The sequence below is a fragment of the Dasypus novemcinctus genome, chromosome 2, assembly GCF_030445035.2.
Source record: "Dasypus novemcinctus isolate mDasNov1 chromosome 2, mDasNov1.1.hap2, whole genome shotgun sequence".
NCBI classification, from domain to species: domain Eukaryota; kingdom Metazoa; phylum Chordata; class Mammalia; order Cingulata; family Dasypodidae; genus Dasypus; species Dasypus novemcinctus.
This window is the reverse complement of record NC_080674.1, coordinates 114,806,929-114,825,250: the sequence shown is the minus strand read 5'-3', so window position 1 is coordinate 114,825,250 and position 18,322 is coordinate 114,806,929. Positions and strand designations below refer to the sequence as shown.

At 38.4% G+C, this 18,322-nt stretch overlaps 1 long non-coding RNA gene across 1 annotated transcript; it reads left to right on the top strand.

Moving 5' to 3' along the window:
• The first annotated feature begins 278 nt into the window (after positions 1–278).
• Positions 279–13,353, top strand: LOC111762072 (uncharacterized). Its single transcript, XR_002795283.3, has 3 exons — positions 279–840; positions 9,816–9,900; positions 12,982–13,353. It is a non-coding gene; the product is annotated as an uncharacterized lncRNA (long non-coding RNA).
• Positions 13,354–18,322: the final 4,969 nt, after the last annotated feature.

Here is an 18,322-nt window from a genome sequence, read left to right as displayed (position 1 = left end):
TGGTAAGAGCTATTTCAGTAACAGTAGCCTAAGAATGTCTTGCTGAGAAAGCGAGTAATTAATGGAAACCTGAAGAATAAGGAAGAATTATCCACTTGAAATGCAGGAGTCAGAATGTTCAAGTTACTGAGAACAGTAATCAAAAAGTCCTAAAAGGTAAAAGAATTTGGAATTCTCAAGAAAGCCTCACAAGGGCTCTGTTGTCGGAGAATGGGAACAATGAGCAGGCTGGATGAGACAAGGATGGGGAAATAGGAGGTCATGGAAACAATTCTGGATTTTCTCTTAAATGTGTTAGGGCTTTTGAAGGATTTTAGGTGTGGCACCAAAATGCATGTTGAAAAGAGAAGTCAGAGTATCATGTGGAGAATGGGAGATGAATTAGACTATGCTTTGGTACATGTGTGAAATGTGTTTTACACAAGGGTAAAGCTGGGAGATAAATAAGTAGATAAATTTGAGGTACAGTTTGGAAGTAGAAACAACAAGAATTTGCTAGAATGAGGTGGAGGAGAGCATTTAGGTAGAGAAAGTAAGTTAAGCAAAGATGCAGAGGAGAAAATTGGTAGGTCTCTGTGGGCTTCAGTAAGACTGCCATTGTGTAACTTTTGCTTGCAACATTCCAAGCATCTGGATTGGGTGACTAATTCTGAGAAAAACCAGTCTTTCCTCCCAGGACTTTGACTATAAATTGTTAGGAAAGCGGAAAACAAAATGGAAAAACAAACCACAAGAACTCTTCTGGAATTGGTATGCTGCTAGGATGTTGAGCAAGACCTACTGGGGACTACCATCTGGAAAGGACCTGACTAAGAATGAAGCCAACACAGAGGAACAAAGGTGAGAGAGAGGAAGAGGCAGAGGGAGAGAGTGTTGGAGAGAAAGACTAACTGAGTCATGTGGGTGGTGTTTGGCTTGAGCCCCTGGACTCCACTTTGCGTGGACTTTTTATTTGCTGGAGTTACGTGAGTTAGTTACGTTAGTTTCATTTTATACTTATGCTGGCTTCAGGTAGGTCCTTGTCTTTTATAAGCAATGAGTCCTGACAGATACTGTGAGCACATTGTGCTATGAGACTAAGCCAAGAGAATAGGCCTTCCCTACCTAAGAAGAGGGACCTGCTAGCTCTGCCTGTAAGTGGTCCTTTTGAACTAAGTTATAGCATCACTGAAGGGAGAAGAAAGAGCCAAACTTAGCTCCTGAAGCTGAAGCTTAATCTATCTACTACTAATGTCACATTATTAACTAAAAATGATTCTGACCCTGAAATCCCACCACTTTGACAATAAAAATCATCTTGTAGCATTCACTGTGAACATAGACTGTCAGGGCCAGGATTGGATGCAATGAACAGTAAAAGCAAAAATTTCATTCCTATTGCTCTGTGTGATGAGACACAATTTGGGATACTGGATGGTTCCAGGAATAAGTTAGAAATACAGGATGGGAAGCTGGAGGAATCTGCACTCAGTGCTACCTTTGAACAAATCCAGGTGGATTGCTAGATTGCTTCCTTTCCCTTTGTATTAGTCAGCCAAAGGGACGTTGATGCAAAATATCAGAAACTGGTTGGCTTTTATAAAGGGTATTTATTTGGAGTAGGAGCTTACAGATACCAGGCCATAAAGCATAAGTTACTTCCCTCACCAAAGTCTACTTTCACATGTTGGAGCAAGATGGCTGCCGACATCTGCAAGGGTTCAGGCTTCCTGGGTTCTTCTGGGCTCAGCTCTTCTGCTTTCTCCACAAGGTCAGCTGTAGACTATGAGGCACTCTAGTCTTTGCCTTTCTCCATAAAGTCAACTGTAGAATGTCAGGCAAATGGCTCTGTCTCTCTCCCCAGGGCTCCAGCTTAAGACCAACATCAGACTCCAACATCAAAACTCCAACATTAAGAACCCTCAAATCTGTCCTTTGCCATGCCTTTTATTTGTGAGCCCCCACCCACCAAGAGGCAGGGACTCAAAGACCTAATGGTGTGGCCCAATCAAAGCCCTAATCATTACTCAATCATGCCCGGGTACAGACCAGATTATAAATATAATCCAATATCTATTTTTGGAATTTATAACCATATCAAACTGCTACACCCTTCTTCCATTTTTCCCTTCTTTTTTCTTCTTTTCTTCCACAAACTATTTCTGAGCCTTCTATTATTTCAGTCACTGTGCCTGGCACCTGGGCTGTGAAGATAGGCACTAAAGAAATGCACAGGCTGGGGCTGAGAAGGCCACAGTGGTGGAGGCTAGAGAAGCATATTCATCCTTATTGTAGTGCAGTGAGTGACGTCATGGACGAAAAAAAGGCTGTGGAAGTACAGGGCTCAGATGATTCACTCTGCCTTTTGGAGGCTTGCCAGTAAAAATGTTTTCACCACTTTTGGGTCTCCATACCAGGGGAGCAATTTTTCTGAAAAGATCATGTTTTGTATCTCATAACCTTAGAATCTTATAAATGGCCATGTTTTCTTCTTTGCTTTGACCATTAAGAAGCTAGGAACCAATATATGGTCTATTTTTTAGTAACTCTAATTCATTATGGAAGCCATTTCATATGTTAACCTTGCCCATTTGCTCTGGATTGATCTTTTTTTTTTTTAATTTCATTTATTTTCATTCTGTTGTGCTAGGTACATTTCTGTAAAATACCCCAAATCCTTTTGGTAATGAAAGATATATAAATAAATTATGTAGGTATATATCTTTTTTTAAATAACATTAGATGATTTTGACTTCATCAACATTAAAAACTTTTGTACCTCATAGGATATTAGCAAGAAAATGAAAAGTTAAGTTACAGAATAGGAGAAAATAGTTGCAAGCCATATTGGACAAGGGCTTAGTATCCAGAATTTATAAAGAACTTTTACAATATGACAACAATAAGACAAATAATACAATTAAAAAGTGGTTAATATATGAATGGATAAACAAAATGTGGTGTATATATACAATGGAATACTATGCAGCTGTAAGAAGGAATACAGAACTAAAACACAGGATAACATGGATAAATCTTGAGTACCTTATGTTGAATGAAGCATTGAAGGACAAGTACTACATGACCTCTCTGATATCTGGTATATATTTTAATAATAAACCTACCAATTACTTAAAACAAATAAGACTTTTTAAATTGATGGTTAAACCTAGATAATAACTCTTTTAGAGTAACCCTGTAATTCTTGTTTAAATAAACAAAGTAGTGTGTACTAGTTCAAGAAATTACAGATGGGGAAGTGGCTCAACTATAGAGCATCCGCTTACCATATGGAGGGTCCAGGGTTCAATACCCAGGGCTTCCTGACCTATGTCGTGAGCTGGCCCATGCGCAGTGCTGATGCATGCAAGGAGTGCCATACAGGGGTGTCCCCTGCGTAGGAGTGCCCCATGTGCAAGAAGTGCACCCCATAAGGAAAGCCACTCCATGCAAAAAAAAAAAACGCAGCCCACCCAGGAGTGGCACTGCACACATGGAGAGCTGACGCAGCAAGATGACACACACAAAAAAAGCGACACAGTTTCCTGGTGCCGCATGACAAGAATGCAAGTGGACACAGAAGAACACACAGTGAATGGACACAGAGAGCAGACAACAGGGGGGAAGGGGAGAGAAATGAATAAAATAAATCTTAAAAAAAAAAGAAATTGCAGATGAATTAATAGAATAAAACAAATAGTCAAGGAACCAATACTAGTGTATATAATAATTTAGTCTAAGATAAATGTAGTATCATATTTTAAGGGGGGAAATGAATATTCAATAAATAGTGGTGAGATAATTAGATAAATATTTAGGAAAAAAGTTCACCTTAAATAAATTAAATGTCTTATGCCTTAAAATTTGACATGTTAAAAATTTACCTCAGGCGGCAGACTTGGTCCAGTGGTTAGGGCTTTCCGTTTACCACATGGGAGGTCTGCAGTTCAAATCCCGGGCCTCCTTGACCCATGTGCAGCTGGCCCATGCTCAGTGCTGATGCACGCAAGGAGTACCCTGCCACGCAGGGGTGTCCCCCGCATAGGAGAGCCCCACGCTCAAGGAGTGTGCCCCGTAAGGAGAGCCGCCCAGCGTGAAAGAAAGTGCAGCCTGCCCAGGAATGGTGCCGCACACACGGAGAGCTGACACATCAAAAAGAAACACAGATTCCCATGCTGCTGACAACAACAGAAGTGGACAAAGATGACGCAGCAAATAGACACAGAGAATAGACAACTGGGGTGGGGGGGAAAGGGGAGAGAAATAAATAAATAAATAAATCTTCAAAAAAAATTTACCTCAAAAAAACTAGAAGAAAAGCATTTAGTATTTATCAGATCATGTGATGAGGAATGACTTTTAAGGAATTAACCAATATAGGGATCAAAACAGAAAGCGATATAGAATTGGTCATAAAAACATCATAAACAAAACATCATAAACAATCTTCAAAGGCAATAATACACTGGGAGCTTTCATTTGGCACAAAATATGTTAGGACATCTTTAACATATAAAGAAAAAAATAAGAAAATAACTAACATGATTATAAAAGTGAGGAAAAGGGTACAATAAACAATTCAGTAAAGAAAAAACACATGGCCACTCCAACTGTCATCAAATAATTAGTTACCAATTTTTACGAATAAAAATACAAATCCTTAAATTTTAATTCCTACTGACTCCTAGAATGAGCCCAGTTCACTGATCATTAGATAAGGAAGGACAATATTTGCCAACCATCATGAAAATACTTATACAGTTAGATTTAGCAATTTTGCTCTAGACTTTTACCAAAAGTAATATGAGATTTGTCCAAAGATTTAGGTAGAATGATGCTCATTGAAGTTTATTTACTTATTTAGGGAGGATATTCACAAATGTCTGTTTTAACTTTTTGAATATCCTCAGATATTTAAAATTTTTACATGAAAATATCTGCAAATATCCTCCATTATCTGAATAGATTCTGTTCCAAAAGTTTGGATGGTGAAAGTTTGGACAGTGAGGAATATCAGTGCATATATTTATGTGTTATTTTACAAAGAGAATAATCAATACATAGTCCACTATAATTTCTTTTGAAATTTAAGAATATATTTGTGAACTCATCCATCAATTATTTATTGCATGTCTACTAAATGGAATGAATAGAATGGTAAGTGGAAATAGGGAATAGAGAGTTAAGGCTTAAAATGTAGAGTTTCTATTTGGAATGATGGATAAGTTTTAGTAATGGATGGTGGTGATGGTAACACAACATTGTGGACTTAACTAACAGCAATGAATTATATATTTGAATGTAGTTAAAGGGCTAAGTTTTAGATTGTATACATGTTACTATAATAAAAATTAAGAATAAAAACCATGGAACTGCACAACACAAACATGGACTATAGTGAATAGTACAGTTGCTTTCATCAATTGTAATACATATACCACATCAATTCAAGGTGTTAGTAATAGGTTGGTACATAGGAATCCTGTATTTTAAGCTTCATTGTTCTGTAAACCCACAACTTCTCTAAATAAATAAATAAACAAATAAATAAAAACTTGGGGGAGAAGTTTCTGCCTCTAGATACCTGGCCATTTACTAACTTGTGTGATTTGGTATTAGGTATTTAACCATTTTGCATTTCAATTAATTCCATCTACAAAATGGAAATAATAATAGTACCTACCTCATAGGGTTGTTGTAAGTGTTAAATGCCATATACTTAAAAAACAATGACCAACACATACAGGGATGTGTATGTGTTGTGCTATATGGGTAATATATGGGTGAGATATAGGTGAGAGAAGCAATGCCTTGACCTTGGGATAGAATCTGAGATTTTGGAAAAACAACTGAGAAATAGGTAAAGCCCTTTGGTCTTGCCATCTCCTGGAACAGACAAAAAACTGGCTTGCTGAGAGTCTTTGTGTGACTAACTCTCCCTCCTGCCTTTCCAAAGGTAGTTTTAAGTGGTAGAAAGAACAGCTGGGCAACTAGCTGAGCCTTCTCATTCCTCCTTCTCCCTTGTCTTCCATCTGCCAGATACTTGGAGGGTGCTGCAAAGATATATGTCCATTTTTACCTTCTAGGAGTTCATGGTGGAGTATGGGAGATAAATGAATAAACATTTCAAAGTAGGATGATTGAGCTATAATAGAGGTATAAACAATAAAGCACTGTGGCAAAAAAGCATCCACAGGACTGATGGAGATGGAAGATATGTAAAAACCCTACAGAAAAGGCAGAGAAGTACCCACATAAAATGTTATTACTGCTGACCCTTTCAATGCCACTTCAACACTTTTCGTCCAGGGACAATTGGGGAGTGGCCTTGTGGGAAGGTAGAGTGTAAAACCCCTAGTTTGCAATGTCAAACTTTTCCAGCAGAGTAACCGCTTCTTGCTTCCCATACACAAAAACTAGGTTTTAAAACATGGCTAACTGGAGTTTACCTTTTTTAGTTAACAGAAACATGAGGAATTGCTTGCAAAACCAGGGAATTAAAAAATAAAATAAAACAACTGAATTCTACTATTATGGAGCTTATGAATCTAACGGAGGAGACATTTGTCTTAGTTTACCATGGGGTTGTTGATGCAAAGTACAAGAAATGACTTGGCTTTTATTATGGTAATTTTATTTAGGGTAAACGTTTATAGTTCTAAGGCCATGAAATGTCCAAATCAAGGTATCAGCAGAGATGTTTTCTCACCAAAGTCAGCTACTGGTGATCCTGATGTCCTGCCACATGGTGAAGCAAGATGGTGGACAATCTCTGTCAAGGTCCTTGCCTTCCTCTCTGAGCTCACCATCTGCAGGAGCCCAGGTGTGGGCAATCAGGCATATGGCTCATCTCTTCAGCTTTGTGTTGCTCCATTGGCCCAGCCCCTCGAGGGCCTCTTACCATGCCTCTAAGCTCTCCTGATTCCAGACTCCGGGTCCTCTCTCAGCCTTTCAGGGCTTCTCTGTTTTTCTGCAGTCCTCTCTCTCATGTGGAAGGTTCAAAATGGCAGCTTCCTTTCTCTGTGTGTCTTTTTTGCATCTCCATTTATATAAGGTAAGAGGGTGGAGACCCAACCTGAGTCACTCCTTTGATTGATGTAGTCCAATCAAAAGTGATCTAATCAAGTGATATGATCAAGGTCCCTTAACCAAATCTAATGCCCTCAAAGGGTCTCACAACCACAGAAATGGATTAATTAAAAAATGAAATCATTTTGGAGATTCACCAAATTCAAACAGTCAAATTACAAAAATAAATGCAGCATTTCAAATGAAAGTAAGTACCTCAAAAGAGAAGATAGTCCTATGAGATCACATAACAAAGGAAGCTGACTTTAAGTTCAGGGATTTGGGAATCCTTCCCTGAGGAAGTGGAAGCTGAAAGATAAGATGGGGAGGAGGAAAAGAGTATTCCAGAAAGAGGAAAGAGCCAGTGCAACTGCCCTGAGGCAGGAACTGAAAAAGACTGATGGGACTGGATCACAAAGAGTGGGGGTAGGGAGTATGAGAGAAAACTTGAGGAAGAGTTAGAAGACAGATATGTAGTCTTGTTCTTCACGCTAAGGATTTTGACTTTTATCCTAAGAGCAAAGGCTGTGTCAAGATCTGATTAAATCTTGGAATAGATTCCTCAGGAAATGGAGCAGATTGGATACAGAAACACTAATTTTTAATGCACAGCAGATAAGAGATGATGGTAGATTGGGCTAAGACAGTGGCTGTATTAAAATGATAAATGAAAAATTTTGATAGGTATTTTGGAAAAGACAATCAATAAGGCTTGGAAATAGGTTGGATATGAGATATTGAAAGGGAAAGGGACATTGCCTAAGATTCCGGCTTGATCACCTGGTGTAATTTACTGCAATAAGGAACTAAGGAAGAGTAGCAGGTTTAGGGAAGATCATAAGTTCAGTTAGTTGGATGTATAAGTCTGGGCTGAAGATTCAAATTAGTGAGTCTTAGGCTTATAATAATAACTGAAGCTGTGAACTTGGGTGAGGTTAAGAAAACCATATGAAATGAGACCTGGGAGAGTCTAGGAGAAGAATACCAACATTTAATTTCTGAGTAAAAGAGGAAGGACCTGCAAATGAAATAGATAAAGAATGGCCAAGGAGATAGGACGAAAATCTAGAGAGGGTTGAAACACACCTATTGCATATAGTTTTTTGAGGTTATTACTAATTTTGGCAAGAGTTATTTCACTGAAGAAATTAGGCCAAAGCCATTGGCAGTGAATTGAAAAGAAATAAAGATGATGAATCTAGACAACTCTTTCAAGAAGTTTGGTTATTGTGTTCATCAGCTTTTGCTGTGATAACAATGCCAATATGTCAGTAGCTTGTAACAAACTACACTGATTTCAGTGGGTCAGCTGTGGTTCTACTGGGTTTCACCGGGCTCTGCTCACCTACACATGTTTTCCTACTCTGGACTCTGCTTGTGGTGGAGGATGGGAACATGAGAACCATCACAGGAGCTGAACCATCCTATAGCATTTAAAACTTCTGCTGAGACATGGCAAATATGCCATCGGCCAAAGCATATCACAAAGGCAAGCCCAAAGCCAATGAGGCAGAGAAATACAGTCCTCCCACAAGGGGCAAGGGAATGTCCCATAAAAATGGTAAGGGATGCATAACCCATTACCTGTCACAGCTATGAAGAAAGGAGAGAGAGAGAAGGAGATAACTAAAGGGAGATGAGGGGTCAAAGGAGGCTATTTGCTTCCTTCCTTCATTTATTTGCTTTTAATATAGGAAACATTTGGGCATGTTTAACATAATTGGAAATAATCCAGTTTGAAGGATGCAGGTAATTTGCTGGGCACAGAAGCTATAACTGGTAGTGTAAGTTTCATAAGATCATAGGAAGCTATAGGTGCCAAAGCACAGATCTGACCTTAGATGTCTAGGGAATTTCTCCCTCTCTCTCTCCTTCTCTTTCTGTAAACACACACACACACACATAATGGGGGATGTATTAATATGTTATCATAGACCTCTTTTCAAAGCAAAACATATCAAATTATCCCATTTTTTTGACAGCTTTGTATATATATGAACTTAGCTTAATTTTAACTATTCTTTTGTACATGAACACTTGGGTTGTTTGCAGTTTTATTACTTTTATAATCAATGATACAATGAACTTCCTTTTACATATACCTTTACTGAAGATATTTATAAATGAAGAAATTGAGGAAACATAAATGCACAAAAATATGGAATTGTTTAATTAAATTTTGGTAATCTATTTAACGAAATATCATGTAACCATATAAATCATTTTTATAAAACTATTTAAAGGCATACACTATAGAACTTTAAGCAATTTAAACAGCAAGACCAGATAGATGGATAGATAGGTAATTAGAATATTATAATCCAAATTTAATGGTGATTGACTTTGTTGTTTAGATATTTATTTGCTTCTTTAGGCTTTTCTGGGTGTCCACTTTTGTTTTTTAAATGAACTTATGCTACGTCTGTAATCAGGGGAAACAGGTGAATATTACTCTTCACTAGGTTGAAGAAGGACAAAGCAAAGCAGTATATCAGAAAGGCTGAGAGGACCAGCCCTAAAAATAGCCTGTGTGTGACCCTTGAATCTGCATGATTGCAGGCATGATCTAAGGCTGGTTGCTCTTTTTCAGTCTCAACTTCCATATCATAAAATAGCGACAGTAACCATTCTATATAGGGCTTAGTCAGTCAGTATTAAAGGAAATAATATATGTTACATACCATACCCAGTACCTGGCAATAGTTAGTGCTTAAAAATCTGAACTAATATTTTAAAAAAGAGAAAATATACTATTTTTCATGTTTCAGGTTGGAAAGATCTTTTGAAATGTGATCAGCACTGGCAAGGATGAGGTGAAGGAAGGTGCTTTTATATACTATTGTGGATGTGGAGGTTGGTACTCTCTTTCTGGAATATATTTATACTCTTCTCTGTAATCTCAGTTTTACAATTTTAACTAAGGAAACCGTCTCTGAGAGTCAAAGATTCATGTTACCAAGATTTGAATGGAGCATTATGTATAAATGGTAAAAGATGTCTGACATGTCCAACAATAAAAGAACAGATCAAATAAATTTCAAAGATAATGTAAAATGGGGAAAAGACTTATAAAGCTATTTTTAAAATAACTTTAAAAAGTAATAATTTTTAAAATAACTTAGAAATTTAAAAAAGTATGATTCCAAGAGGATATATATAAGTATAGTAAAACAATAGCTATCTACAGGTAGTAGGAATATAAGTAATTTTTAAAAGTGTTCTCTTTTTTTCCCTTCAATTGTCTACACTAAGCATGTATTAATTTTATAGACAAATCAAAAATTTTGAAAAGGACTTAAGAGCTAAATTCATATAGGGAGGAAATAAAAATGAAAAAAGAAAATTCACATCCATTGTGTACTTCTTTGATTCTCTGAGAGAAAGAGGAAAAGGTAAAAATACATATAAAGAGAAAGAGTATTTCAGCCTCTTGTCCCAACAGCAACCTCAGAAAAGATGGTCCAGCAAACTTCCATATCTTTTCAGGAAAGCAAGCCATTGAACTGGGTTTCATACAGACTGAAAATAAACTGCGTGTCCTGCAACCGTGAGAGGTAGTGTGTAGGGTAATAACAACATTTTCTTTGCAGAGGTCCCATCCCCCGTCTTCTTTTAGCTTTTTCCATGCTTTTTTAAAGAAGCATATACTTAGAGTAACTCACCCAGGTCTAAAGAGACCCCGCCCCTTCCCACTCCCCTTTGGGACCAAGATACCTCTCCTAAAAGATGTGAGATGGTTGGAGAGCAGCAAGTAGAGTGAACCAAATGTAGCTCTCTTAGCCTTCAAGCACCGCCTCCACCAATTTCCCATGAGTGGGCAAGTTCAACTATTCATTAAGCCTCTGTTAGAGGTTTGCAATAATTAACAAGCTGTAGCTCAGTTTCCCCTGATATGCATTGGGAAAAGGCTAACCCCATCCCCCATAAGCCTACATGTCCAAGGGCACGGCACTTCCCCACAGGTTAAATAAAGAAACATTTAGAGACAGGAGTAAAGGGAAATGGAAACCTTCCCTACCTATATATCAGAGGGAGATAAAATTCCTACAGAACAAAGAAACATCTGCTCCTGCAGCATTCCAAAAAACCATAACTCCCTAACCCACTATCTTCTAGTCACTATCAGGGAAAGTTTTCATCTCTAGGGCTTCCATTGGCGCTTCACTCAGACCCTCAACCCCCTCCCACCAACTATCATTTCCCTGCCTAGAAAGTTCTGTATAAATCCAAATCCCCCCTTCCAGGGGCAGGCAGAAGTCTCTCTTCTGACCCCCACCATGCTGGTGGGGGGGGCTGAAGTCCGTTCTTCAGACCCCCTCCATTGAGAGAGCTTCTCAAAAAATCTTTCTCTGTCTATAGTCACATCAGTCTCCGTGTCCCAGTAAGCACCATATTTTCTCCAACAGCCTCATTATGCAATCAATAGAGGTAGCCTTCTTGGCCTTGTTACTTGCTTATGAAGAACAGAATTCATTCTTTTACAATAAAAAATAGTTTTTCTGGAGAAAAAGTGCATGGCCTTAGATTTTAATAGATCATCTGAGAGTTTCTGACACTGATATAGTTTAAGAGCTGAACTTCTGGCTTATCTTGCTTCGGGCTGGGCTGTCAACTCCTCAGAAGACAGAGGCTCTAAGAAAAAAAAAACCCTTAATTTATGGTTCTGATCTTTTCCTGAGGGCACTCTTTGCATTACATAAAAAACAAATGTCGTGAAGCCATGTGGCTCGAAGTGATAGGGCCTCCGCCTACCCAATGGGAGGATCTGGGTTCCATCTCTGAGACCTCCTGGTAAAAAGAAGAGAAAGCATGCCTGTGCAGTGAGCCAGTGCCCGCGTGGGGAGTTGAGTGCCTGCACAGTGAGCTGAGTGTCCATATGGTGAGCAGCGTGCCTGAGCAGCAAGCTGAGTGCCCGCATGGTGAGCTGAGTGCCCAAGCAAGTGCTTGCTTAGTGAGCCGAGTGCCCACATGGCGAGGCAGTGCCTGCCTGGCAAGCCGAGTGCCTGCATAATACGCCAGTGCCCATGCAAGTGAGTCATGCAGCAAGATGATGCTGCATCAAAAGAGAGACAAAGGGGAGAGTCAAGGTGAAGCGCAAAAGAGACCAGGAACTGAGGTGGCGCAATTAACAGGGACCGTCTTTCTACATCAGCAGTCCCCAAGATCAAATTCCTGTGAATCATAGGGGAGAAAGAGGATAAGAGAAGACAAAAAAGAGAAATAGGTACAGAAGATCACACAGTTAATGGGCACAAACAGCAAAAACAGTAGGGTGGGAGTGGGGGAGGGGAAGAAAAATAAAAATAAAAAACAAATACCTAGCACAGTCTGTGCAGAAATAATTCATGGGAGTGATCACTAATTCTGGAAGACCCCCTCCCTTTAATGGACAATCAACAGTCTTATCCTTCTCTTCCAAAAATAAAATAATAATTTGCACTTGTAAAGCAATGATATTGAGAAACCTTCTGGATGTTGAAATCTAACACAGATTTGTTAAGAAAAAAATTATCAAATCTAGGTTTTCTAGAAACCTGCATATTAATAATACTGAAGTGAATACAACTTACCGAAGAATTATTCCTTTCTTGTCCTTGATTAATGTGCTACAAAGAATAGCATGTGATATTAAACTGGGGCAGCTTCCAGGGGCATTGCCATTTGACTGAAGTGAGGATTATGCTAATCTGAGTTGCATTTAAATTGGATGGATTTTATGTGCTAGATTTCCTGTTAAATAAGTGACTGTCTTAGAACTCTATGTTCTGTTCCTTCTCTCAGTCCTAAAGTTCTCAGGGGGAAAGGGAAAAACCCAAATTCTTATGTATGTCTGTATGTAGTTTGTACACCTGTTATCACAATTGGGAAAACTGATTCTCAAAAAGGATATCTCTAAAACCAGTCTTGTGAACTATTATTGTTTTTCCTCTACAGCATCAGAAAACCTTCTGAACCACAAAACCAGGCCTTGGATGAGGACAACTCATGCTTTTCACAGGTGTTCTTATCTGCGACAAAGGACAAATTAAGTCTCCAAAAAGACTCATCTGCTTGCTTTTTTCTGATGACTTCTATTTCAAGGTCTTCTCTCTCTAATTAGCCTCCCCAAATGGCCTGTTTAATGCATAACTAATCTTGAACTTGCTCTTTTCTCTGACTGAAGGGAAAATTGCACTTCATTTTGTTGAGCAATGGTGCTTATGCTGCACATTTATCAATGAGTGATATTTTAGAATTCTAGGTGGCAGCTGTTCAGAGTTTCCTTATTGGCAATATTACATTGGGAATTACTAATGGTGAATATATAAACCCTCTTTAATATGTAATCTAATCAAAATTGTTCTAAATATTTATCTTCCTAAATTCTAATTATTTTCTAAAGTATATTGGCCTAATGTACACAAGAAAAATTTTTTTTAAGATCTGGAAAAATGTTAAGAGCATTTATAACATTTATCAGGTGGTCAATAAACCATCAATAATACAACTTAATATATCGATTTGACTATCTTCCTACCTCTGCATCCACATAGTTTCAATCTATTTCCATTATTTTCTCTTCAGCAGCAAGTAAAAAGTTCACAAAACTTTTAGTCTGAAAAAAATGGGCATGCTTGTCTTAATTGTGTTGCTTCACAAAAGTCAGTTTTTAAAATTTGCTTTTGTGCTTCTACTACAAGTGAAGAAATGGAACAAAATAAGTACACACAAGCTAAAAGACTACTAGCAAATGGATTTCACAAGATGAGTCTTTTCAGTTTCTGATATCACACATACGAAGGCAGCAGACCACAGGGTCTCTTTCCTCTCTACGGTAAGGAAGCGTTTGCTCGAAAAGAGCAGGTGTCTGTGAAAGGACCAAGGTCCCAGATGTTGGAAAACTTCCCTAACTTCGCTTTCTAAAACTGCAGACATTACCTTTTTATAAGAGCCTTGAATTGAATAGAGAGTAGAACAGAAGAGAAAAATCCCCGGGTTTGAGGATGAGGAGATATAAAGCAAAAAATTATCGAATTGGAAAGTGCCTGAATGGGACATGTGGTTTCCAAATATTTTTTTCCATTTTGTAGGTTGTCGTTTTAATTTCATGATAAAGTCCTTTGAAGCACAAAAGTTTTAAATTTTGATGAGGTCCCGTTTGTCTGTTTTTTCTCTTGTTGCTTGTGTAAAGTCTAAGAAACCATGAACTAGCACAAGATCCTGAGGGTACTTCCCTGTGTTTTCATCTAGGATTTTGATAGTTTTAGCTCTTATATTTAGGTCTTTGATCCATTTTGAGTTGATTTATATAAGGTTTGAGGAAGGGGCCCTCCTGTTTTTTGCAAATGGAGATCCATTTTTCACAGCACCATTGTTAAGACTACTGCCAGAAAGTACATGAAAAAATGTTCAATATCATTGGTAATTTTTTTTAAGATTTTTTTTTCTTTCTCTCCCCTTCTCCCTTCCCCCCCCGCCTTGTCTGCTTTCTTTGTCCATCATTGGTAATTAAAAACAACAATGAGATACCACATCATACCCATTAGAATGGCTGCTATTTAAAAAAAAAAACAGAAAATAACAAGTGTTCAAGAAGATGTTGAGAAACAGGAACAATCATTCTTTGCTGGTGGGAATGCAAAATAGTGCAGCTGCTGTGGAAGACAGTTTGATTGTTCCTTAAAGCTAAGTATAGAACTACTATATGACCCCACAATCCCACTACTAGGTATATACCCAAAAGAATTGAAAGCAGGAGCTCGAACAGATACTTGCACATTAATGTTCATAGTAGCATTATTCATAATTGTCAAAAGATGGAAACAACCCAAACATCTATCAGCCTGTGAATGGATAAATAAATCCAATGTGGTATATACATACAATGGAATATTATTTCAGCCATAAAAAGGAATGAAGTGTTGATACCTGAGACAACATGGATAAACCTTAAAGACATCACGTTGAGTGAAATAAGCAGACACGAAAGGACAAATATTGCATGAGCTCACAGATATGAAAAAATTAGAAGAAACAAACACAGAATCATATTCTATGGGTTCCCAGGGGATGGGGTGGGGATAAGGAATGGGAAGCTAAGACTTAAAATATACAGAGTTCCTGTTTGGAATGATGAAAATGTTTTGGGAATGGATGATGGCAATGTAACACAACACTGTGACTATAACAGCACTGAATTATATATCTGAATGTGACTAAAGGAAAATGTTGGATTATATATATATGGAGACAGAATAAAAATTATTTTTATAAAAATCCATAGAAGTACACTACACATACTGTGAACTCTAAGTTAAACTGTGGACTATAGTTAATAGTACAATTGTAAAAATTTGTTAGCATCAGTTGTAACAAATGTTTCATAGCAAAGCGAGGTGTTAGTAATAGGGTGGTAAATAGGGATCCTACATTTTATGTATGATTATTCTGTAAATTCACAACTTCTCTAATAAAGAAAAAAAATTGGAAAGGATCACAAAGTCAAAGAATGAATAGTAGGAAATAAGTGCTGTGGGATAGATTTCACAGAAAAAGAGTCATTTATCAGGTGGAAAAAGAGAAGAGGAAATCTTGGACATAAGAAATTGCAGGGGTGGATGAGGCTTCAGAGATTGTGTGGATATAACCCTTCCATCCGGTTGTACAGTCTGTTTCTAGATGAATGCAACAGGAAGGTAAAATGGGACTTGGGCTTGGTATAGGCTGAAGCCACAAGACAAAAGGTAGAAACTCCTTCCAGATCTTAAAGTGACATGCCAGACTACCTGTGTAGGGCTTTACTGTAAAGGGGGTGATCTGAAGCAGTTTAGCAACCCTTAGCCTCTCTCAAAAGGAGGGTATAAAATGGTTGAAATGGAATGACTCTAAAATAGGAATTAGAGAAAAAGAGAGGGATTTGTCACTGTGCTACAAGTATCACGCCTTCTTGGCCTTCCTGGGCCTAGCATCTTTCCCCCATTCAGAGAGTCATTGTTGTTGCTTTCTCATGGACTTCAAGTCTGGTGAGGGGGCTTATGTAGACTACAAGGAAAACCTGTGAAGTGATTTCTGAAGCTTGTGGGATACAGTGGTATGTGATTCCAATCTGATAAATCTAAGAGTTAATGGTATGGGTGAGGCTGGATGCCTACCAGGTGGCTAAAAGTAACATGGACTGTGTTTTAGAAAGAAACTGCCTTCAAATATGGAGTGCAACAAAAGATGTTTGGGAGCTGTGGGAGGAGGTCTAAGTGATTAGCAAACCAGGTGCCCAACTCAAGGGAATGGTTCATGAAAGATTCCCAGCTATGAGGTCTCCCAAAACCCATGAAAATGGCCCAGAGATAGAGTCAGCTTTAAATGCTATCACAGGTTGATGCCAGTCAACTAAGCTTCTCCCATGCTCTAGCCTCTCCTGCCTTCATTTTGTCTTGGAGGGAAGATGAAGTCCCAGTCAGGGAGTTAGGGAGGAGGGCAGAGGAGAACTGAAGAGTTAAGAATCCAATCAGATTCTTGGGCAGGCCCAAGCTGGGATATGGGAGAAACTTTAACTTTGAATGAAATTTCTAGTTTTGACTGGACAGCTATGTCACTGAATTAAGATACTCTGGAGCTAAATAGACAGAAGGGCATTTTGTTTTGTAAGAATGACCAGGAAAATCAATGGCACCTACTCCTGATTTCATCTTTGGACAGAGAAAACCAGCCCTCAGAATGGGTTTGCTGCTGCTGTTGTAGGAAAAAAAAAAAAGTTACTTTCTGATTGTCCCTTAACAGTTCTGTTTGTTTCATATAATGGTACTGTATAAATGAACCTAACGTATAAACATGTAGGTGGAAGAAGTCTGTAGAACAACCCTAGAAGTGAGAAAGCATTCCACTGAGGAGAGGTTGCAATTAGGAGATACAAAGACCTGAAGGCAAGAAACTGCACTGCATTTGGGAAAATAGAGGAGTGAGATCAAAGAGACCTCTGAAAACAACTGATTCCAGTTGTTTCTTTCAGAAGAAATTATCTCTGGACTGAAAACCTAACTTTCTTTTCCTTGGGAAAATGAAATAAGAACAAACTACTGATGTGGAATAAGTATCCCTCAGTCAACCCATCAAATTAGAAGGGAGTGACACTTGTGGATGGACAATGAGTCTTGCTTTTGGGGCCACGTGTACTTCCCATATAAAGCAGGAGATTGATGTCCCAATATGAAGCAGTCATGTGTGAGTTCAGGTAGCAAGTCAATTCTTCTAGAATCTTATCACTGGAAAGTGTCTACCATCAAAATTCTTGTGTCATTGGACTGATCATCTATACCGCCAGCTAAAGTAGTCTACTAGCCTAGCCCTCATCCATAGCAACAATAGCTTTAGAAAGGCCATGGAGTTGAGGGATATTTCCTCCTCTAGGCTTCTGTTTTCTCTTCTGACGAGTGAGGGGCTGGTCCAGACCAGTGGTGCAGGAGTCATAAAATTAATCTGAAAGCTTATTTAAAGGGAAGATTCCCAAACTGGTCACTAGAGATTGTAGCTACAAGGCAGGGCCCACAAATCTACATTTTAACACATTTACAATGATTCTGATTCAATGATTCAGGGACCTCACACTGAGAAACACTGAAATACTTGCAATTTCAAAGGTCTCTTGCAATTTTACCCTTCTCCTGTTCTAGCTTATCACAAATATTTATTGAGCACATACAGAATGTATAATGTCTTACAAAAATGAATATGTTCATATTAATATACTTTTACTTGAAATTTAGACTTACTGGGTTCTGGGATTGCATAACAAGAATTCTGGTCAACGTAGTACATCAAGACATTCTGCTGACCGGACATGGTTGACTTGTTTCTCAATGGTATATGTGATGGTTAGTTAGGCTATTGTGTCAACCCAGCCAGGTAATTGTGCCCAGTTGTTTGGTCAAGCAAGCACTGGGCTAACTTGTAATACAAGGGCATTTACAGACTTTAGTCACCATTGACTTTACTACAGTGGTAAATCATAGATAGTTGATTACAATTACATCAATCAGGGAGATTGCCATCAGCAATGAGTGATGCTTTATCCAATCAGTTGAATGCCTTAAAAGGGGAAGTGATTCCAGCATTGAGTGAGAATTTCCCAGCTCACCTGTGGACAGCCAAGATCTTCCAGAACTCATCAAGAACCTTCATTGGACTTTGATCGGAGCCCCTGGTTGCAGCCTGCCTGCAGAACCTGGACTTGTGCATCCCCACGGTCATGTGAGAGATTCTTATAAAATCACATACTATTGAAAGATATCTCTTGTTGATT